At 44.9% G+C, this 24152-nt stretch overlaps 1 protein-coding gene across 1 annotated transcript in view; it reads right to left on the bottom strand.

Moving 5' to 3' along the window:
- The window catches only part of LOC144511175 (potassium/sodium hyperpolarization-activated cyclic nucleotide-gated channel 1-like), a 299779-nt gene that overhangs the window by 265134 nt on the left and 10493 nt on the right, over positions 1–24152 (bottom strand). The window lies entirely within an intron of this gene.

The following is a 24152-nucleotide window of genomic DNA, read 5'->3' as shown; positions in this document are numbered from 1 at the left end:
GTTTGAGCAATTGTAAAATACATTAATTGAAATGACTGATCCAAATTATGCAGTAATCTTTAACCTCCAGTTTATATTGAAAGGGATTGAACCTGTGTTCTTGATGCAAATGACCAGATTCGCAGTCCCTAATCAAAACTCAGGAAAGCTGCGGGGAATTACTAATACCAAGTCACTGCTCATAATTCATATTTCTTCCACCCTCTAGCCATGCTGTTAATTCAAATATTTGCAAATTTACAGTGAAGGGAACAACTCTTCTGATCTTCCAATATTTTCTTATGTTAGGGTTTAGGTCAGAAACTCCACAGTGTTTTTTGAAGCCCACCTGGATCATACATTTTGCACTTTGAATTTGGCTAGGATAAGCATGATAGGGTTCACTTCAGGTATGATTCAAATGACCCACTGGGGAGTTTTTATCAAAACAAAGTTCATTTAAGAATATAGTTAGCATGTATGGAAGAAAATTATCAATAATGTTTATCAATTACAAAACAAAAACAAAACAACCACAATAATGTATAACCCTTAACCAGTACATCTAAGATGTTTCAATCAAACCAAAACTTCCTTTAGACAAAACCCTTTTCACAGGTTTAACACAGTAAAGACTAATGCTCACGTGATACCGAATTGAGTCCTTTGGTTGAATGCTGCAGTTCTTTTGAAACACTCAGAACAGTTTGAAGTCAGAACAGCTTCCCAGAACATCAGGAAGAGACTCTGGTCAGGCCACCAACAGCAGATTCTCTACTCCAGAAAGGCCTTTAGCTAACCAGCAGAATTTCCCAAAACCAGGGAGAGAAAGAGAGTGACACTTGTTTCCAGCTTGATGTCCCTTCTAAAACTAAAACCTGCAGCTCAGAACTGAAAATGAAAGAGCTTCTGTCATCTGATCTGCAAACATTCTTCCGCCTGACAATGCAGGGTCATAAAACTAATTCCCAAAATAAAAATAAACAACCCTAGTTGAACCACTGAAGGAGCAATAAAGGGGCTTCTCGTAGACAACCCGGTGCTACAATAAAAGCAGAAAGCTGCAGAGGACATGATTTTTTAAAAAACTCTTAAAGGTACACTAACGTCACACTTCAGCTCAACTTTAAGGTCACAACTGAGTAAAGCCCCTTCACAAAACATGAAATGCATGTCAACTTGCTGACCCAGTCACTCCCCATCAGCAAATGGGAAATCTAGAGGGGAAAACACGTACATTACTTTTACCCACATCCCAGCAAATGGTTATGGATGTGCATTGGCAGAAGCACTAGATAAGCCACCTTGCTCACGTTTCACTCAGAGGATTAATGACAGCATAAAGGAACAAGCAAAATAATGTACATACTAACAACTTACAAAGAAGTGATAAATGTAAAGTTGTGGGATCATTCACAGCATAGAAGGAGGACATTCGGCCCATTGAGTCCATGCCTCCTCTCCTTGGAGCAATCCAATCAGTCTCACTCCCCAGATCATTCTCTGTAGCCCTGCAGGTTAATTTCCTACAAGCCCCTATCCAATTTTCTCTTGAAATTAATAATTGCTTTCGCATTCATTGCCCCCATGGCAATGGCTTCCTCCAGTTTGAAAAATGAGCATCTACCACAGCTCAATGTTTTCTGTCTTAAGCCAATTATTTTATCCAATTGAATACCAGCCTCAATTTTGTTAATGATTCTAAAAGATTCAGAGAGTCAACATCATTTGGTGCTGGTATCTGAACATAGTCCTTTCTCTTGTCAATTTTCTCTTCTTCCTTCCCTTCTGAAGATATTGAATGAGAGAGACATTCATTCACCTGTACTGGATTCCATACAGTAACTTGTCCAAATTGCCATTGTTTATCTATCAGTCTTGAACGCGTGCCAATATTGTTATATAGTGATCAGGAATGGAAACACAAGCTGATTTCCCCTGCCTAAGAAAAGAGCGCTGGGGAGCCATCTCCCTGGTTGACACCAAATAATTCAAAACAGAGCACAGATAATGAACTTTCTATTTGATTGGCAAAACCATTCAGCGAATAAAAGAACTGAATTCATCTGGCAGTACCTTGATGAGGAGCTTTCACTTTCTGCATGTGCAGCTGCTTCAATGTCAGGGAGAAACTGTTCATGTCAGCAATGCCTAAATATCATTGAGCTTGCTCATAGGCAGACAAAGAGTGAATTACTGCTGTCTTTGCCAGCCATTGATTGCTGTTCACAGTACTGCTGCTTCCGGATGAACCTTGAAAAATCACCTGTCTAATCTCCTGTAGCAGCCAGTGAAATAACATCTAATTTCATTGCTGGTCAAGTCCTGTAGCTACACTGTGGAAGCCTACCATCCATCACCAGTCTCCAAACACCAACTGCTAGCAAAAATAGAATAAAACATTCTCTACAAGCTCAACCTTCATATATTGAGAAGAATAGCACAGGCCAGTGTGAGGTTCAGCGAATGATGATGCCAAACTACTTAAGTTTCATTTTCATGGCTTTGTGATGTATAGAATCTGAACCCCCACTATGCTTCTTGTTACATTTTACACTGTATATGCTGTTAAACTGTCATTTGTTTGCATGAAATATGAAGCCATGGTGACAATGGCTATTTTCTGAAATGTTGCTCTGTTCTTCTTAACTACCGCACTCACTGTTCCAAGAACAGTAAAGCTCGAAAATTGCAGTTTGTGATTTATCTTTGAGTACTGTACTCAATTGGATGAAATGATTTTGTCTGGTTTTTAACTTGCTCACAGTCATGCATTAAACATTCTACAGTTGCATTGCTTAGTATAATTTCCAGGTTTATTTTTAATATTGTCACAGTGCTGATTTCAATTTCAATCAGGAAATTTCATGGGTGCAATAAATATATTTTTTCAGTCTAAAGAAATACAAGTACTGCTGCTCCATTTATGTTGAACGTATTATTACTGACAACTTAAACCCAATTCAAATAATATTTTCTGAAACGATTCAGAATGCTCGAAATCATATAGAATTTTAAACTAGTCCCTGAACTGGTTTTTGAACATCCTTGGGACTGGTTGAGTCCCTAATCCTTAACATCAATGCCAGCTTTGATATTTTTCCAATATCGTAACCAAATACCTTTAAAGATAGAAAAAAGCTGGCCCTGTACTGTAATCAGTACTGTAAAGTCATCCTTCCCATTTATAATCATTTGTTCCATTGAAATAAAACAAATATAATTAAAAATTAATTTAAAACAGCATATAGAATATTCAATGGTGAGGTAATAAAATACACTGGTTAGCAATCATGGGTGGAAAAATACTCATTCTCAGTGCCAACTCTCCACCTAGAAATAATACCTTTTCCAATCTAGTGTGATGGTTCACAGTGATTCTTTGAATACTGAAGAAAAAAAAACTTTTGTGAAATTTGTACTACAATAAATGTGTTTTTATTTAAAACAATTTCAAACAGTAAAGCAGAAACATTCGGATGTGCGGTGCCTTTTCTGAGGTACCACAACATAGGAACATAAGAATTAGGAGCAGAAGTTGGCAAATTCAGCCCTTTGAACCTGCTCCGCCATTCAATCAGATCATGGCTGATTTCTCCCTGGTCACAAATCCCACCTGTTCCTCATATCCCCTTATCCCTTTTTCTATTAGAAATACATCTACTTCCTTCTTCAAAATATTCAATGATTCAGACTCCACTGTGTTATGAGGCAGCAAGTTCCACAAATTCACCACCTTCAACGAACAGTTGTTCCTCCTCATCCCAGGTTTAAATCTACCGCCTCTCAACCTATACCTGTGACCTCTTGTTCTAGATTGCCCCATAAGAGGAAACATTGGTCTACATCAATCCCTTTTAAAATGTTACATACTTCAATCAAATCCCCTCCCATCCTTCTAAGCTCCAGCGAGTACAAGCCCAAACTGTTTAATCTCTCCTCATACGTCAACCCGTTCATCCCCAGAATCAATCTGGTGAACCTCCTCTGAACTGCCTCCAATGCCAACCACATCCTTCCTCAAATAAGGAGACCAAAATTGGACACAATACTCCAGATGTGGTCTCACCCACACAAGTAGCCTCAGAGGTCCAAAATGACACTGAAGCAGTCATCATTTTGGATGAGGATTTTGGCACACACTGAGCATCTGCCACAGAACAGAGAATTTACAACACAGAAAACAACTGCTCAGTCCACTGTCTCTATGCTTGACCTAAAAAATCCAGCCTAATCCTACTTTCCAGCTCCTGCTTTGTAGCCCTGTATCTTACAGCACTTCAAGTGTATATCCAAACACTTTGTAAATGTGATAAGGGTTTCTGCCTATCAGTCAGTGAGTTCCAAAACCCCACCCATCCTTTGGTTGAAAATAACTCTCCTCAACTCCATCTAATCTTTCTGCCGATTACTTTAATCTATGCTCCCTAGTTATTGACCTCTCTGTTCAGGGAAATATGTCTTTCCTATGCATTAGGCTTCTCATAATTTTGTACACCTTAACGAAACCTCCCCCCAGCCTTCTCTATTCCAAAGAAAATCTTGAATCTTTCCTCCCAGTTAAAGTTCTCTAGTCCTGGCAATTTTTCAAAATTCATTTGTGGGATGTGGGCATCAAAGAATTAGGCCTGCATTTTATTGCCCATCCCTAATTGCTCTTGATAAGGTAGTGGTGAGCTTCCTTCTTGAACTACTGCAATCCTTGTGGTGTAGGTACACCCACAGTGCTGTTAGGGAGAGAGTTCCAGGATTTTGACCCGGCAACAGTAAAAGAACAGTGGGTATATTTCTGATTCAGGATGGTGATTGGCTTGGAGGGACATTTCCAGGTGTTGGTGTGCCCATCTGTCTGCTGCCTTTGTCCTTCTAAATCTCCTTTGTCCCCTCTCCAGTGAAAGCAAATCTTTCCTGAAATGTAGTATTTGAACTGTGGCCTAACTAGTGTTTTATACAGATCCAGCATAACGTCCAGACTTTTATATTCTATGCATTGGATAACAAAAGGAACATATCCCCTGTATGTTCTTATCCACCTATCTACCTATCCTGCTATCTTCAGGGATCTGTGGACATGAATTGCAAGGTCACTCTAATCCTGTACTTTTCTCAGAACCTATTTATTGTGTATTCCCTTGCATTGTTTGCGCTTTCTAAACGCATACCTCAAACTTCTCCAGATTGAATTCTGTTTGCCATTTTCTGAACAGGCTATTGATATTTTCCTACAGTCTGCAGCTTTCTTACATAAGAACATAAGAACATAAGAAATAGGAGCAGGAGTAGGCCATCTAGCCCCTCGAGCCTGCCCCGCCATTCAATAAGATCATGGCTGATCTGACGTGGATCAGTACCACTTACCAGCCTGATCCCCATAACCCTTAATTCCCTTACCGATCAGGAATCCATCCATCCGCGCTTTAAACATATTCAGCGAGGTAGCCTCCACCACCTCAGTGGGCAGAGAATTCCAGAGATTCACCACCCTCTGGGAGAAGAAGTTCCTCCTCAACTCTGTCTTAAACCGACCCCCCTTTATTTTGAGGCTGTGTCCTCTAGTTTTAACTTCCTTACTAAGTGGAAAGAATCTCTCCGCCTCCACCCTATCCAGCCCCCGCATTATCTTATAAGTCTCCATAAGATCCCCCCTCATCCTTCTAAACTCCAACGAGTACAAACCCAATCTCCTCAGCCTCTCCTCATAATCCAAACCCCTCATCTCCGGTATCAACCTGGTGAACCTTCTCTGCACTCCCTCCAATGCCAATATATCCTTCCTCATATAAGGGGACCAATACTGCACACAGTATTCCAGCTGCGGCCTCACCAATGCCCTGTACAGGTGCATCAAGACATCCCTGCTTTTATATTCTATGCCCTTCGCAATATAGGCCAACATCCCATTTGCCTTCTTGATCACCTGTTGTACCTGCAGACTGGGCTTTTGCGTCTCATGCACAAGGACCCCCAGGTCCCTTTGCACGGTAGCATGTTTTAATTTGTTTCCATTGAGATAGTAATCCCATTTGTTATTATTTCCTCCAAAGTGTATAACCTCGCATTTCTCAACGTTATACTCCATTTGCCATATCCTCGCCCACTCACTCAGCCTGTCCAAATCTCTCTGCAGATCTTCTCCGTCCTCCACACGATTCACTTTTCCACTTATCTTTGTGTCGTCTGCAAACTTCGTTACCCTACACTCCGTCCCCTCCTCCAGATCATCTATATAAATGGTAAACAGTTGCGGCCCGAGTACCGATCCCTGCGGCACGCCACTAGTTACCTTCCTCCAACCGGAAAAACACCCATTTATTCCGACTCTTTGCTTCCTGTCGGATAGCCAGTCCCCAATCCACTTTAACACACTACCCCCAACTCCGTGTGCCCTAATCTTCTTCAGCAGCCTTTTATGGGGCACCTTATCAAACGCCTTTTGGAAATCCAAAAACACCGCATCCACCGGTTCTCCTCCATCAACCGCCCTAGTCACATCTTCATAAAAATCCAACATGTTCGTCAAGCACGACTTTCCCCTCATGAATCCATGCTGCGTCTGATTGATCGAACCATTTCTATCCAGATGCCCTGCTATCTCCTCTTTAATAATGGATTCCAGCATTTTCCCTACTACAGACGTTAAGCTGACCGGCCTATAGTTACCCGCCTTTTGTCTCCTTCCTTTTTTAAACAGCGGCGTAACATTAGCCGTTTTCCAATCAACCGGCACTACCCCAGAATGCAACGAGTTTTGATCAATAATCACTAACGCATCCACTATTACCTCTGACATTTCTTTCAATACCCTGGGATGCATTCCATCCGGACCCGGGGACTTGTCCACCTTCAGTCCCATTAGTCTACCCAGCACTGCCTCTCTGGTAACATTAATTGTATTAAGTATTTCTCCTGCTGCCAACCCTCTATCGTTAATATTTGGCAAACTATTTGTGTCCTCCACCGTGAAGACCGACACAAAAAACTTATTTAAAGACTCAGCCATATCCTCATTTCCCACTATTAACTCCCCCCTCTCGTCCTCCAAGGGTCCAACATTCACTCTAGCCACTCTATTCCTTTTTATATATTTATAAAAACTTTTACTATCATTTTTTATATTAATTGCTAGCCTAGCTTCATAGTCTATCCTTCCTTTCTTTATCGCTTTCTTAGTCTCTCTTTGTTGTTTCTTAAATTTTTCCCAATCACTTGTTTCTCCACTATTTTTGGCCACTCTGTACGCAGCTGTTTTTATTTTAATACTCTCCTTTATTTCCTTCGTTATCCACGGCTGGTTCTCCCTTTTCTTACAATCCTTGTTTTTTGCTGGAATATATTTTTGCTGAGAACTGAAAAGGATCTCCTTAAAAATCCTCCACTGTTCCTCAGCTATCCTACCTGCCAGCCTGCTCTCCCAGTCTACCTTAGCCAATTCATCCCTCATCCTATCATATTTCCCTCTGTTCAAACAGAGGACACTGGTTTGGGACCAAACTTTCTCCTCTTCCATCTGAATCAGAAATTCGACCATATTGTGGTCACTAGACCCAAGAGGGTCCTTCACAATAAGATCCTTAATTCTACCTACCTCGTTACACAATACCAGATCCAAAATAGCTCGTTCCCTCGTCGGTTCCGTAACATGCTGTTCAAGGAAACTATCCCGACAGCATTCTAAGAACTCTTCCTCCATTCCACCCTTACCGACTTGAGTCTGCCAGTCAATGTGCATGTTGAAGTCCCCCATGATTATTGCCGTTCCGTTTTTACACGCATCCCTTATCTGCTTGTTTATAGCCCTCCCTACCTCAACATTATTATTCGGGGGCCTATATACCACACCTACTAGTGTCTTTCTCCCTCTACTATTCCTCATCTCTACCCATAATGATTCCACGTTTTGTTCCTCAGAGCCTATGTCATCCCTCAGTACTACCCTGATATTATCTCTTATTAATAGTGCGACCCCACCACCTTTTCCTTCCTGTCTATTCTTCCTAAACGCCTGATACCCCTGGATATTCATCTCCCAGTCCTGGTCACCTTTCAGCCACGTTTCTGTAATGGCCACTAGATCGTACCCACTTGTGCTGATTTGCACCATCAACTCATTTACCTTGTTCCGAATGCTTCGTGCATTCAGGCAAAGTGTCCTTATTCCAGCTTTTATCTGGACCCGCTTTGATGAGTCGCGAACACCCTCTCCCTCTACTCCCTTATCTAAATTACCGCCTTCATTCACTTGCACCCTCTCCTCTACCATTAATTTTGTAATTCCCCTTACCCCTGCATCCTCCCCCCCATCAATTAGTTCCTTGATCCTGGTCAACTCTTCTAGCTCCCCTCCCCCCAACCTATCTAGTTTAAATTCTCCCCAGTAGCCTTAGCCAACCTACCGGCCAGGATATTGGTCCCCGTGTGATTCAAGTTCCACCCATTTTTTGTATACAGATCACCCCTGCCCCTAAAGAGGTCCCAATGGTCCAGGAACCTGAATCCCTGCCCCCTGCACCAGTCCCTCAGCCACACATTCATCCTCCACCTCACTCCATTCCTGCCTTCACCTTCCCGTGGCACAGGCAGTAATCCTGAGATTACTACCTTTGCTTTCCTCTTTCTCAGCTGTCTCCCTAATTCCCTGTACTCCTTTTTCATGACCCCTTCTCCCTTCCTACCCACATCAGCGGTACCAATATGTACCGCTACCTCAGGCTCCTCTCCCTCCCACCTCAGGATTTCCGGGACGCGACTAGCGACATCCTGGATCCCGGCCCCAGGGAGGCAGACCACCATGCGAGAATCCCGCCTACCTCCGCAGAAACGCCTGTCTGTCCCCTTCACCATCGAGTCCCCGATTAATACCGCCTTCCTCCTCTTTTCCTTAGCCCTCTGAGTTACAGGGCCGGACTCCACTGCGGAGACACGGCCACTGCTGCTTCCCCCAGGCGGGCTGTCCCCCCCAGCAGTACTCAAGCAGGAGTACTTGTTGTGCAGGGGCAAATCCACCGGGGTGCTCTCAACCACCCTAGCCTTACCCTTCCTGGCCGTCACCCACTTGGCCTCCTCCCGTGGCCCTGGTGTGACCACCTGATGATAGCTCTTGTCTATCACCTCCTCATTCTCCCTCATCAGCCTAAGATCCTCGAGCTGCAGTTCCAGCTCCCTAACACGGTCCCTCAGGAACCGCAGCTCGACACACCCCTCACAGATGTGGATGTCCGGGAGGCCAGATGCCTCCAGGACCTCCCACATCCTACACTGGGAACAACACACTGGTTTCACACTCATACTGGACACTTTATGTCAAGTAAGACAGTGAAAAGTTAATAAGAGTGTAAGGAAACAAAAACTCACCCCTGCTCGTCCAAGCCCTGTGAGCCAACGCCCTGACAGCTCACTCAACTTCCCACTCACTCTGCTGCCCGCTACGATGCTGCCCGCTGTATACTTTGGTGCACTTTTAAACCCTTCAAAAACTTCCCCTGGCCTCTCCTGGCCCGACTTCCGGTTTTGAAAAAAACCTCCGATTTTAAACCCAAAATTAACTGAAAAAATAAATAATTAATTACAGTCAGAAACCCACTCTCTTACCCTCAGCCTGCTCCTGGGAACAATGAAGCTGAACCTCCAAGGTCAGCCCTTTTTAAAAACCCTCTATACCAAACACTGGGCCAAGCTCTATGCCATCTGCAAACTTCTTAATCATGCCCAATCTTTCAAATATACCATGAAAAGCAAGTACAGAGCCCCGTGCAACCCCACTGGAAACAGTCTTCCAGTCACAACGACACCTGTCAACTATTACCCTTGGCTTCCTGCCAGTGAGCCAATTTTGGATTCAACTTGGCTCTCATGGGCTCTTACTTTTCTGACCAGGTTGCCACGTGGGAAGTTGTCGAAAAGCTTTGCCAAAACCCATGCAAACTACATCAAACATACTACCCTGTAACCCTCCGTGTTACCACCTGAAAATGTTCAATCAAGTTAGTCAGGCACACTTTCCTTCCAAATCCATGCTGAGCATCCTTGACTGACCTGTGCCTTTCTACAATGACGATTTATACCAAGTCTCAATTTTTTATTGACTAATTTTGCGGACCACCAAGGTTAGATTGGCTGGCTGGTAGACGGAGCAGGCAGATGAGAAGTCAATCAGGATGTAACATTGATTTGACCCAGTGGTGCCATTTTGCAGCTCAATGATTCAGCTAATGCCCTCTCAGTCACACAATCATGAATACATGTTCAGCAGCAAGAACCCTTCATCAGTGCTATTTAAAGGGATTATCAATTACTTTCAGACTGGTTGTTAATTGACTTCTCCTGGCTGTTGTTGCTGTTGCAGAAGTGTTTGGTACTTTCTGAAGCCCAAGGTAAGCCATGATCATACTGAACGATGGAGCAGGCTTGACGGGATATGGTCCAACTCTGATCCTTTTATTGTGTTCTTGTGTTTCCAAAGTTCTTTAAGGTTGATAAAGTTTGCAGGTAGTCACGTGTCACATGCTGAAGGACTTTGTCCTGAATTCAAGATATTTTGCATAAACCAGCTCTTCTCAGACATGGGTGCATTATACAGCAAGCCACTGAGGAGAACTAGCAAAGGAGGAAGCATCTCGACAGCCCCTTCCTGGCCACCACGTTTATAAGCATCCAACTGTGATACCAATAAACTCAACCCCAATTTGCCAAAAGTCCACACCTTACCTTCCCTTTGTTACTGACTGTCAGAGCTCCCTGCTCGCCACAATACAGAAATAAAACCCTTCTCAAATTAAAAATGTAAACATTATTTTTCATGTAATCGCCAAGTAATTCGGGCCTTCCACCATTTCTGTTCTATTTCTCGCACTTCTGCTCTCACCCCTTTCCCCGACCTCCTGAACCATACATGGTGTCATCTTGGCTTCAACTTCCAATGGTTCATCTTCCGCCCCCTCCAAAACTCATTTTCACCTCCTCTTTCAATATTCTGAAGGAACCATTCCCTCTGACTTATCCTGCCCCACTCCTCAGTCACCCACAACTACCCCCACAATCCCCTTTTCAGTGGCATTTTTCCATGCAAGCCCAGGAGAAGCAACACTTGATGATCATGAGGTGGTCTCTTTTATATCAGGGAGACCAAACACAGACTGGATGAGTGTTGTGACGCACATTCAGTCCGCAAACAGGACCCTGAGTTTGCAGTCACCTGGTATTTTCATTCTCTGATCTTTCTGTCCTTGGCTTCCTACAGTGTTCCAATGAAGCTCAATGCATCTCTTTCAATGGGGTACTTCACATACTGAGAACATAGAACATAGAACAGTACAGCACAGAACAGGCCCTTCGGCCCACAATGTTGTGCCGAGCTTTATCTGAAACCACGATTAAGCGATCCCACTCCCTATCATCCTGGTGTGCTCCATGTGCCTATCCAATAACCGCTTAAATGTTCCTAAAGTGTCTGACTCCACTATCATTGCAGGCAGTGCAACAGCCCGGGAAATTACCGACCGGTGAGTCTAACCTCAGTGGTTGGTAAGTTGATGGAGAGGATCCTGAGAGACAGGATTTATGATCATCTAGAGAAGTTTAGTATGATCAAAAGTAGTCAGCACGGCTTTGTCAAGGGCAGGTCGTGCCTTACGAGCCTGGTTGAGTTCTTTGAAAATGTAACCAAACACATTGACGAAGGAAGAGCGGTGGATGTGGTCTATATGGACTTCAGCAAGGCGTTCGATAAGGTCCCCCATGCAAGACTTCTTGAGAAAGTGAGAGGGCATGGGATCCAAGGGGCTGTTGCCTTGTGGATCCAGAACTGGCTTGCCTGCAGAAGGCAGAGAGTGGCTGTGGAGGGGTCTTTCTCTGCATGGAGGTCAGTGACCAGTGGAGTGCCCCAGGGATCTGTTCTGGGACCCTTGCTGTTTGTCATTTTCATAAATGACCTGGATGAGGAAGTGGAGGGATGGGTTGGTAAGTTTGCTGACGACACCAAGGTAGGTGGTGTTGTGGATAGTTTGGAGGGATGTCAGAAGTTGCAGCGAGACATAGATAGAATGCAAGACTGGGCGGAGAAGTGGCAGATGGACTTCAACCCGGATAAGTGTGTGGTGATCCATTTTGGCAGATCCAATGGGATGAAGCAGCAGTATAATATGAAGGGTACCATTCTTAGCAGTGTAGAGGATCAGAAGGACCTTGGGGTCCGGGTCCATAGGACTCTTAAATCGGCCTCGCAGATGGAGGATGCGGTCAAGAAGGCGTACGGCGTACTGGCCTTCATTAATCGAGGGATTGAGTTTAGGAGTCGGGAGATAATGCTGCAGCTTTATAGGACCCTGGTTAGACCCCACTTGGAGTACTGCGCGCAGTTCTGGTCACCTCATTGCAGGAAAGATGTTGAAGCCATTGAAAGGGTGCAGAGGAGATTTACAAGGATGTTGCCTGGATTGGGGGGCATGCCTTATGAGGATAGGTTGAGGGAGCTTGGTCTCTTCTCCCTGGAGAGACGAAGGATGAGAGGTGACCTGATAGAGGTTTACAAGATGTTGAGAGGTCTGGATAGGGTAGACTCTCAGAGGCTATTTCCAAGGGCTGAAATGGTTGCTACGAGAGGACACAGGTTTAAGGTGCTGGGGGGTAGGTACAGAGGAGATGTCAGGGGTAAGTTTTTCACTCAGAGGGTGGTGGGTGAGTGGAATCGGCTGACGTCGGTGGTGGTGGAGGCAAACTCGTTGGGGTCTTTTAAGAGACTTCTGGATGAGTACATGGGATTTAATGGGATTGAGGGCTATAGATAGGCCTAGAGGTGGGGATGTGATCGGCGCAACTTGTGGGCCGAAGGGCCTGTTTGTGCTGTGGCTTTCTATGTTCTATGTTCTATGTTCTATTCCACACCCCAACCACTCTCTGCGTAAAGAACCTACCTCTGATATCCTTCCTATATCTCCCACCATGAACCCTATAGTTATGCCCACTTGTAATAGCTCCATCCACCTGAGGAAATAGTCTTTGAACGTTCACTCTATCTATCCCCTTCATCATTTTATAAACCTCTATTAAGTCTCCCCTCAGCCTCCTCCTCTCCAGAGAGAACAGCCCTAGCTCCCTCAACCATTCCTCATAAGACTTCTGGACTCAACAATGAGTTCAGCAATTTCAGATCATAAACTCTACCCCATTTTGTTTTCTTCCTTTGCTTTTTTTTCTCTTGTTTCTTTCTCTATTATTTCCGAGGGCAAATTCTCCCATTTTGGGACTAAGTGTGGTGGCAGGCAGTTCCGGTGGCATCTATTCTTCCGACCAAAATAGTGGGATCCCGTGCCAGATTCTATGCTTGGAACCTCATTAATTCTGCACAGGCGAGTTCCCCTCCAACTTTCCTGGCGGACTGGCAGCTGATTCAGCCACCTCCCTCAGCTGATAGGCTCAATGGTCCCAGCACCATATTTAAACACCGGTCCAGCATGCTCAAATCATTCAATCCAGTCCACCAGTCTTCACCACACTGTGCAGAATGTCAGATGGTTAACAGCCTCGAGGAGGCTCCCCCCGACCCCGTCACCTGTGAGGTGTCCACACCCCACTTGGACCTCTACCCACAGCCTCTGGAGTCGTCATCCATTCCCCTTCCAGTCAATGATGTTGGTATCCCTTTGACCCCCTTTTTAAAAAATTTTCATGCAGACTAGGTGGGTCCAGCTTCCACCCCTTGGTCTTCTCTCTGCCTTGCCCTGTTCATCTTCTTCATCCACCTCTTAGCTCCTCTGTTTGCCATCGTGAGCCCTCTCCCTTCCCCCACTCCTGGCATGAGTCCAGCAGCACGGTGCTGTCCATAAAAACCAGCCCAGCATGGCGATGAGAGTGCAGGAACAGGTCTGCCCTGGCAGAGTGGTGAACAGCTCAGAAAGAGTGCAGCATTACGGCAGAAAGCTTTGTTGCACTCACCTTGAAGTCTCTGGTGATTGAGGACTGTCTCGTAAATGCCACTCTTTAGCAATTGGGTTTGATGTGATTTCCTGCTGGAATGATGCAAAATTGAAAGATCTGACGGGCACCAGTTGGGATCTGGTTAATGAACATTGATGAGGTGTAAATTAATGCAATTGCCATTTGTGCCGTCTGCCAGCGGAGTGACCAACCCACCATTCGGAGAATTGCAACGTAATTTGAAGCTGGTGGGTTTCCAATTTCTTGGCTCTCACCAGATTCTCTGTGCCCACCCAACCATCACCAACTCTGCTGTGGGTATGTTGGGAGAATTCACCTCTAGGATGGGATTTTCCGACCTCGCTCGCCACAAAACCGGAAAATCCCGCAGGAGGTCAACAGACCTTTGCATGGTCTGCACCCCCGCCCGCTACGGGAATTGTCGTAGTGGGCGGGATGGGAAAATTCCCCCCATAATCTTTGTTTTTGGATGACAGCCATTCAGGACCTGCCATTGACAGCTCCTCTCGATGCAAACAACAGCTAAAAACTGCAGTTGAAGGAAACCTGAAATATGGGGCAGAATTTTCAAAAAATGACTAAGGCCGAAATTCTCTGGCCATTCACATCCCACCGCTGCTGTCAGCGTGAGCGGACAATTTGATGTGCAGCCAAATCTCCATTCACAGCATCAAGACCGGAGAATTCCAGATGCGGGTGAGGTCAGAGAATCCATCCATAAGTGTCAGTTTGGGTGAGAAACCGATGTGATTCCAACACGAATCAGCTTGCAATTTACCCACACCTGGCAATTTTTTTTGTGAGGGTGGTATGTTTTGCACTGGTTCTGTGAGGGGTGGGACCTAAACATGCTGGCAAGCCTGCCTTCAGAGATTGGACGCCATTTTTAAAGGGGGCCCCATTCTCAAAGTGAAACTGAAGGCCCCCCTCCCACAAAGAACATCCCCCTCCCCCCCCCGCAACAAAGATTGCTGGCTTAGTGGCCCTCCCAACGGATTCCCCTTCATGACCCAACCTCCCTCACATGACCTCTCGTTCATGACCCCCTTGATCACCCACCCCTTGTCCTTTCAGCCAACCCACCACCAACAACACCCTCACCATAACCCTCATCCTATCCTTACTCACCTGTAGGCCTGGGATAGACAGCTAATGCTGGGACTCCGTAGTGCACTCCCAACAGCAGCCACCATACCCTTTGGCACTGATGAACACTGTAAGCTGCTGAACTCTGATTGACCGACAACTCTCTGTGGGCAGGGCTTTAGCCCCAAAGTCTCTGATCCCAGGGATGGTCCACTGCTGGCCAGTTAAGTGCCTGACTGCCACTTAATTTGACCTTTCTGAAAAGAGGTGACACAGGGCTCTAGTCAGTTCACAGCTCACCAGCTTACAGCTTACACGCAAGGTCCCCATCTGCTCTGTTAAGCACAACCCAATGTTTCTTTATTTGTCCTTCCCTTTGGCCTTGCATCATGAAACTGTTGTTATTTATTCTGTTTTGCCTTCCACCCCATCACAGAACTTTCCCACGGTTTTCATTCCCACCTGTCCCATTCACTTGCTGAAAGTCTATTACATTTCTCACTTTTCCCAGTTCCGATGAGAAGTCAAAAAACTTGATTCTCTTTCTCCCTACAGTGCTACCTGACCTGCGAGTACTTGTTTTGGTTTTTTTTATTTCAGATTTCCACCATCAATAGTACTTTGCTTTTGTTTTGTTAACTAAGCACCGAATGTCGTTGTTTTCCATCTGTTTTTGGCAGTCCTCATGCTCCAATGTTTGCGCAGGTGGTTGCTGCATGGTTGTTGGAAGGTTTTCAGTCGGATAGGCTACAGATGGGGATATCCTTAAGAAACTCTGGGCCTAGAAGACCTGACTTTGGGCTGCATCATTTTGGCATGGGCAGCAGCGATATGTATTGGCTGGCTGATTGGCAATAGTAAGGACACTGGCAGAATGGCAGTGGTGGAGTATAAATGCTGCCATCCTGAGAGAGAACAGCAGGCTGATGCTCCCTAGAATCATGGAATCCTACAGTGTAGGAGGCCATTCAGCCCATCGAGTCTGCACTGACCAGAATCCCACCCAGGCTCTATCACCATAACCCCATGCATTTACCCTAGCTAGTCCACCTGACATTAAGGGGCAATTTAGCATGGCCAATCCACCTAACCCACACATCTTTGGACTGTGGGAGGAAACTGGAGCACCCGGAGAAAACCCACGCAGACATGGCGAGAATGTGCAGACTCCACATAGACAGTGACCCAAGGCTGGAATTGAACCCGGGTCCCTGGAGCTGTGAGGCAGCAGTGCTAACCACTGTGCCACGGTACTGCCCTGTTACCAATCAGACAGCACTGCAGCAATCCGAGTAATCAGCTGGACAACACATTGTATTGCTGGACTTCTGCAAACTCCACAGCCATGATGACAGCAAGTTGAGTCTGCACACCCACTGCAGCACCGGATGTTGGCTTCTAAAGTTTATTTATTAGTGTCACAAGTAGGCTTCCATTAACACTGCAATGAAATTACTGTGAAAATCCCCCAGTTGCCACTTTCCGGCGCTTGTTCGGGTACACTGAGGGAGAATTTAGCACGGCCAATGCACCTAACCAGCATATCGTTCGGACTGTGGGAGGAAACCGGAGCCCCCAGAGGAAACCCAAGCAGACACGGGGAGAATGTGCAGACTCCGCACAGACAGTGACCCAAGCTGGGAACCGAACTCAGGTTCCTACGCTCTGAGGCAGCAGTGCTAACCACTGTGCTACCCCGGTGCCTGTGCTGTTCTTTCTGCCTGTGCTGCAACGGAAGTTGAGACATTGACCATCATGGTTGAGTTTGTAGGTGTGCTAATATAGTTAGCCACCACTTCTAAGCTGGAAAGGATGGGCTCCAACTTCTGCGCAAAGCCTTGTTCCAAGTTGGTGCCAGGCTCCTCCATATTCACTGACATTCACTCCAAGCCTAATGATAGGCCTGCCAATGCACCAAGCATTTACTTGGGTCGACCCATCAGAAACATTCTTCTCTAGGCTACCCCATCAAAGCCTTCATCTAAAATAAAAACAGAAAACGCTACAAAACCCAGCAGGCCCGGTAGCAGCTGCGGAGAGAGAAACACTGCTAACATTTCAAGTTCGTAACACTTCTTCAGGCTCATCAACTGCTCATTCAGGTCCTTTTGGTGCAGAACTGATATGTGACATTACCCTTTGGTGAGTGGCATCTGCATTATCCATGCCCTCTGACCCAGCTTCAGGTATACCCTTGCTCAGTATCTCAACCCATGCATATCCTGCCTCTAAGCTACCTTGTAAATTAGCTGCAGGGTCAGTATCTGAATTGGTGGCTGCGATAGTGAGATTGAGTGCCTGTGGGGGTGGGGGCACAGTCCCGGCTGTGGGTGGGGCTGGAAAATAGCGGCCCATATTTCTTCATCATCACTGTCATCTTGCATCCCCATCTGTTTGCTCTTCCACTAGTGCCTGACCGGTGGCATTTCTCGAGGATCTTTAAGGATAAAGACTCAAAGGTAGGGTTGAGATGGTGGGCAGAAATAAGAAATGGATGTTTACACCATCTACAACTTGTAAATCAGGAGAAATTGTGCAATGAGGGGAAAGTCAGATGTATGAGAGAGTATGAGAGATGAGGATATCACTGTTGGCCAAAGCCTCATCAATGACCGTCTCGATGATGGTGAGCACCATCTCTTCCATGGGGGTAAGAACATGGTTGAATAGCCACAGGCTGTGGGTGGGAAGTTGCAGCAATGCTAAATGTGTAAAGGTGCAATGAAGTTATGAATGTTTGGTACATTCACTTACCTTCTCCAGGTCAGAGATAGCCGGACCTGTGTAGGACACACTTTACTGGGGAGAGGATAAAGAGAGAGCCAATCTTGGGCCTTCATTTACCTTCTCAGGAGCGGAGGCAACTGGACCTGTAAGGAATGCGCTGTACTGGGGAAAGGATAAAGAGAGCGAGCCAGGCTCAGGCTTTCACTTACCTTCTCGGGACTGGAGGCAGCCAGACCTGTGAACGACGCACTGTACTGGGGCAGCAGACTGAGTATGAAATAATTTCAGGAGTGACATGACAGAAAAACATTAATTTCATTGGCTGGATAAGTAACTGCTAATTTGAATGACCTATTCTAATTTTCTTTCAGATTAAAGAATTTCAGATTAAAGACACAGTCGTGTCTGCGTGGGTTTCCTCCGGGTGCTCCGGTTTCCTCCCACAGTCCAAAGATGTGCGGGTTAGGTTGATTGGCCATGCTAAAAATAATTGCCCTTAGTGTCCTGAGATGCATAGGTTGGAGGGATTAGTGGGTAAATATGTAGGGATATGGGGGTAGGGCCTGGGTGGGATTGTGGTCGGTGCAGACTCGATGGGCCAAATGGCCTCTTTCTGTACTGTAGGGTTTCTATGATTTCTATGATTAAAGAGAATAAAGAAAAAACTTTACAGATTAATAAACTAAAAACAAGTTGATTTTTTTTAAAAGAAGCAAATTAAAAGCTAATTACATGAAATAGGGATGGAGGGGCAAGTGATTTGTTGTACTTGCATTATGAGCTGGTGGCCCCCATTGTGGTTCATAGTGAACACATCTGTAGCAAGTGTTGGTTGCTCGAGGAAGTTACTCAGAGTTGATGAGCTGGAGTCTGAGCTCCAGACACTGTGACACATCAGGGAGGGGGAGAGGTACCAGGAGGTACCTCCTGTGTTTCAGGAGGCAGTCACACCCCTTAGATTAACTATCTTGAATTCTGCCCTGGTCAGGGATAGGAGGTTGTGATTTTGAATAAGGGAGGTACAGGGATCCAAGTGATAGCACTGCAGGAGCCTGAGCCCCTACCCTTGCCCAACAGGTACGAGATTCTTGCTCCTTACGTGGATGAGAGAGGGGACTGTAGGAAGGATGAGCAAATTGACCACGTGATTCAGGGAGCTGTTCGAGTGGGAGGAGAAAAGACAAATGCAGTCGTAGTTGGGGATAGAATAGTCAGAGGAATAGACACTGTTCTCTGGAGTCAGGATTGAATATCCAGATGGCTGTGTTGCCTGCCTGGTGCCAGGGTTCAGGGTATTTGCTCTGTGCTGGAGAGGAACTTGCGGTGGGAGGGGAGGATCCAGTGGCCATGGTCCATGTAGGCACCAAAAACATAGGTACAATGAGGAAGGAGATTCTGTGTAGGCAGTTTGAGGAGTTAGGCCCTAAATTAAAAAAACAGAACCTCCAAGGTTAGAATTTCTGGGCTATTACCTAAGCCACATCCAAATTGGCAAATGGTGCACAAAATTAAAGAGATGAATACATGCCTCAAAGATAGGTGTGGGAGAAATGGGTATTGGTTCATGGGATATTGGCATCAGTATCGTTGGGACAGCCTACATCTGAACCTTGCTGGGACCAGTGTTCTTGCGGACTGTATAACTAAGTAGAGAGGGTTTTAAACTAATGAGTTGGGTTAAGGGTTCAGTTGCTTAGAAAATTAGGAAGTTAAAGTTAAAGATAGGAGTGCAGATTAGTGATCGGTCTGAGTGTCAACAGAAAACTACAGGTAGGGACAGAACATATGAAAATTATATTGCACCAAGAACTCATGCAAGAGCCCTAACTAGGAGCGGGAGGATTCCAAGAATGGAAGGTTTAAAAAGTCAGGGGTTTATGAGGAAGTGCTGGCACAGGATTGTGAGGAGGAACTTGACTGTCAGAGTGTGACAGGCCGGGGCAGGAAATGTAAACAAAAACATGTAACACAGAGTAAATCCAGAGTTGTAAACAACTGTAAAAAATCAAAGCTAAATGTTTTTTATCTGAATGCACAATGCATTTGCAAAGAGATAGATAAGTTGATAGCACAGATTGTAACGTATGAGTATGATGTATCAACTATTACAGAAACGTGGTTGTACGGTGGCCAGGACTGGGTGCTCAATACTCCAAGCTATACAATATTCCAAACAGGCCAAAGAGGAAAGGAGGGGGTAGCATATTGTTAATCAAGGAAGATTTCAGGGCAGTGCTGAATTGTGATATAAAGGCAGTGGATAGTGATGTAGAATTGATTTGGGTTGAAATCATGAAAAGCAGGAGAAAGAAGGCAAGGGTGGGAGTAGTCTATAGACCCCCAAAATGTGACCTCTCAAGAAGTCATATCATAAATGGGGAAATATCAAGGGTTTGTTTGAAGGGAACTGCTATTATCATGGGTGATTTTAATCTGCATATTGATTGGACAAACCAATCCGACAAGGGCAGCTTAGAAGAAGCATTTATGAAGTGCTTCAGGGTTTACTTTTTAGAGCAGTACGTTGTGGAACCTACCCGGAACAGGCTACTTTAGATTTGGTTTTGTGTAACGAAGAAGGATTAATAAGGGATCTTGTGGTTAAGGATCCCATAGGAGATAGTGACCACATTATGATAGAATTCCAGATACAGTTTGAGAGTGAACGCTATAGGTCCATAACCAGTGTCTTCAATTTAAATAAAGGCAATTATAATGGTATGAGGGAGGAGTTGTTCAAGATGAACTGGGTGAACAAGCTAAGGTACAGGCCAATAGATGAGCAGTGGCAAATATTCAAACAACTGGTCCAAAAAACTCAGCAAGAGTTTTTCCCAATCAAAAAGAGGGATTCCAGGAGAAAGAGAAGGTCAAGGACAATGTTAAATTGAAAAGCAGGATATGCAAAGTGGCAAGGAATAGTGATAGACCTGAGGACTGGGAAGTTTTTAGGATTCAGCAGCAAGGTTATAAGAAGGGAGAAAATGAATTTTGAGAGAAAACTTGCGTACAGCATAAAAACAAACAGCAAGAGTTTCTATGGACATATAAATAGGAAGTGGGTGGCTAAGCTAAATGTGGGACCTCTACTGAATGAGGCAGGTGAATTGATAGCAGCAAATAAAGAAATGGTGGATATGCCAAATAATTTTTTTGCATCAGTCTTTACTGTGGAAGACATTGCAAATATCCCTAAGTTATCAGATGGGCTGATTTCAAACAACATGGTAGAACTTACAATAATCTCAATCACAAGAGATAGAGAATGAAAGAAACTCAAGGGGCTAAAGGCAGAAAGTCACCAGAACCCAATGAACTGCACGCTAGAGTTTTAATGGAAGTGGCTGCAGAGATTGGTTGAAATTTATCTTAACTCGCTAAATTCCAGGAGGGCTCCAGAAGATTAGAAAACAGCCAATGTGATTTGTTCAAAAAGGGAGAAAGGCAGAAACAGGGAGCAATAGGCCAGTTAGTTTAACATCTATTATTGGAAAGAAGTTAGAGTCAATAATCAAAGAGGACATAGAAAAATCATTTAGGAGAGCTGAATATAATCAAACCTAGTCAACAAGGTTTTATCAAAGATAAATCATGTTTGACAAATTTGCTTGAATTCTTTGAGGGAGGGTAGCTAGAGGGGAATCTGTAACTGTAGTGCATGTAGATTTCCAAAAGGCATTTGACAAGGTGCTGCATAAGAGGCTGGTGCATGAAGTAAAAGCCCATGGAATTGGAGGAAGTGTGTTAGCATGGATTGAAAACTGGCTGTCACAGATAAACAGATTTGGGATAAATGGGTCTTTTTCGGGGTGGAATGATGCAACTAGTGGAATACTGCAGGGATCAGTTCTTGGCCGGCAATTGTTCACTGCTTACATTAATGACCTGGAGGAAGATACAGAATGTAAGTTTTCCACATAAGCCAATGGTATGAAGATAGGTGGAAGGGCATGTTGTTTATGAGGATTTTGTGATTCTGAAAGAAGATATAACTAGATTGGGTGGCTGGGCGAAAACCTGCCAAATGGAGTTTAATGTGGGAAAGTGTGACATCATGCACTTCAGTAGGAGGTATCAAAAGGCAGATTATTATCAAAATGGAGAGAGACCACAGGTGAGTGAAGTACAGAGGGATCTAAATGTTCCAGTGCATGAATCACAAAAAGCTAGTAGTCAGGTCCAACAAGTAGTTAAGAAGGCAAACAGCATTTTAGCCGTTATTGCAAAGAGGTTGGGTTTAAAATTAGGGAGGTTTTGTTGTGATTGTATAGGGTATTGGTGAAGCCTCACCTGGAATACTGCATATAGTTTTGGTCGCCTTACCTAAAAAGGGATATAGTGACATTAGAAGGAGTCCAAAGGAGATTCACCAGGCTAATTCCTGAGATAAGAGGGTTGTCCTCTCAAGAGAGACTAAATAGTCTGGGTCTATATGCCTTGGAATTCAGAAAAGTGAGGGGTGAACCTATTCAAACATACAAGATGCTGAGGGGGTTTGAAAGGGTAGATGGTGAGTTGTTTTCACAAGTAGGAGAGTCTCGAACAAGAGGACGTAGCTACAAGATAAAGGGCGAGTCATTTAATACTGAGGCCCGTAGACATTTTTTTCTCGCAGAGGGTGGTGAATCTCTGGATTCTCTGCCCCAAAGGGTGATGGAGGCTGGATCATTAGAAGTATTCAAAGTGGAGATGGATAAATGTTTGCGAGATCAAGGAATAGGGGACTAGAGGAAAAAGGCACAGAAAAGGAGTCGAGCTTGGCACAGATCAGCCATGATTGCATTCAATGACGAACAGGTTTGAAGGGCCTGGTGGCTTACTCCTGCTTCTACTTGTATGAGTCCTGATAGAGAATGTTGGTAGGTGAATTATTAGGAAAAGTGAATCGTGTGGAGGGCGTAGAAGGTCTGCAGAGAGATTTGGACAGGCTGAGTGAGTGGGCGAGGATCTGGCAGATGGAGTATAACGTTGACAAATGCGAGGTTATTCACTTTGGAAGAAATAATAGCAAATTGGATTATTATCTAAATGGAAAGAAATTACAACATGCTGCTGTGCAGAGGGACCTGTGGGTCCTTGTGCATGAGACACAAAAACCCAGTCTGCAGGTGCAACAGGTGATCAAGAAGGCAAATGGGATGTTGGCCTATATCGCAAGGGGGATAGAATATAAAAGCAGAGATGTCTTGCTGCATCTGTACAGGGCATTGGTGAGGCCGCAGCTGGAATACTGTGTGCAGTATTGGTCCCCTTATTTGCGGAAGGATATATTGGCCTTGGAGGGAGTGCAGAGAAAGTTCACCAGGTTGATACCAGAGATGAGGGGTGTTGATTATGAGGAGAGACTGAGCAGATTGGGTTTGTATTCGTTGGAATTTAGAAGGCTGAGGGGGGATCTTATAGAGACCTATAAGATAATGAAGGGGCTGGATAGGGTAGAGGTGGAGAGATTCTTTCCACTTAGAAAGGAAACTAGAACTAGAGGGCACAGCCTCAAAATAAAGGGGGGTCGGTTTAGGACAGAGTTGAGGAGGAACTTCTTCTCTCAGAGGGTGGTGAATCTCTGGAATTCTCTGCCCACTGAAGTGGTAGAGGCTACCTCGTTGAATATGTTTAAATCATGGATAGATGGATTCCTGATCGGTAAGGGAATTAGGGGTTATAGGGATCAGGCGGGTAAGTGGAACTGATCCACTTCAGATCAGCCATGATCTTATTGAATGGCGGGGCAGGCTCGAGGGGCTAGATGGCCTACTCCTGCTCCTATTTCTTATGTTCTTATTACATTGTGTTGCATTAAGCAGTGTCTGACGCAAGTCAGCCGGTTGGTTGGATATGAGTTCAAAGATGCATTCACTGACCCTGACCACTTGTGTGAGCACAGTAAGAGTTTTAACAACACCAGGTTAAAGTCCAACAGGTTTATTTGGTAGCAAACCCCATTAGCTTTCGGAGCGCTGCTCCTTCGTCAGATGGAGTGTAAATTATTTCCACTCCATCTGACGAAGGAGCAGCGCTCCGAAAGCTAATGGTGTTTGCTACCAAATAAACCTGTTGGACTTTAACCTGGTGTTGGTAAAACTCTTACTATTTTCACCCCAGTCCAACGCCGGCATCTACACATCACTTGTGTGAGGTCATTGAACTTTTGGGGCACCGTATCTAGGTCTTTGGGGCTTGACTCATGTCTCTGACCACCATGGCTATCTGGCCTTACTGCCTTCTGCGCGCTAGCTTGGAGGTCTTCCTTGCCCCCTGTGAATACAGCACACTTCTCCTCTACATATCCTCAACCAAGGCTTCCAGTACAGGATCAGAAATCTTAGCGCCCACTCTTTCCTGTGTTTTGCCATGATTGAGTGTTTTGTCAGAGTAGGTTGGTTGAGGTGCAGGGTAATTTTAAGTAGTACAGACTAGCTTTACCAGTT

This window comes from Mustelus asterias, chromosome 1 (genome assembly GCF_964213995.1).
Source record: "Mustelus asterias chromosome 1, sMusAst1.hap1.1, whole genome shotgun sequence".
In the NCBI taxonomy this organism is placed as follows: domain Eukaryota; kingdom Metazoa; phylum Chordata; class Chondrichthyes; order Carcharhiniformes; family Triakidae; genus Mustelus; species Mustelus asterias.
Note: the sequence above shows the minus strand (reverse complement) of the source record. Positions and strands in the feature narration are given on the sequence as shown.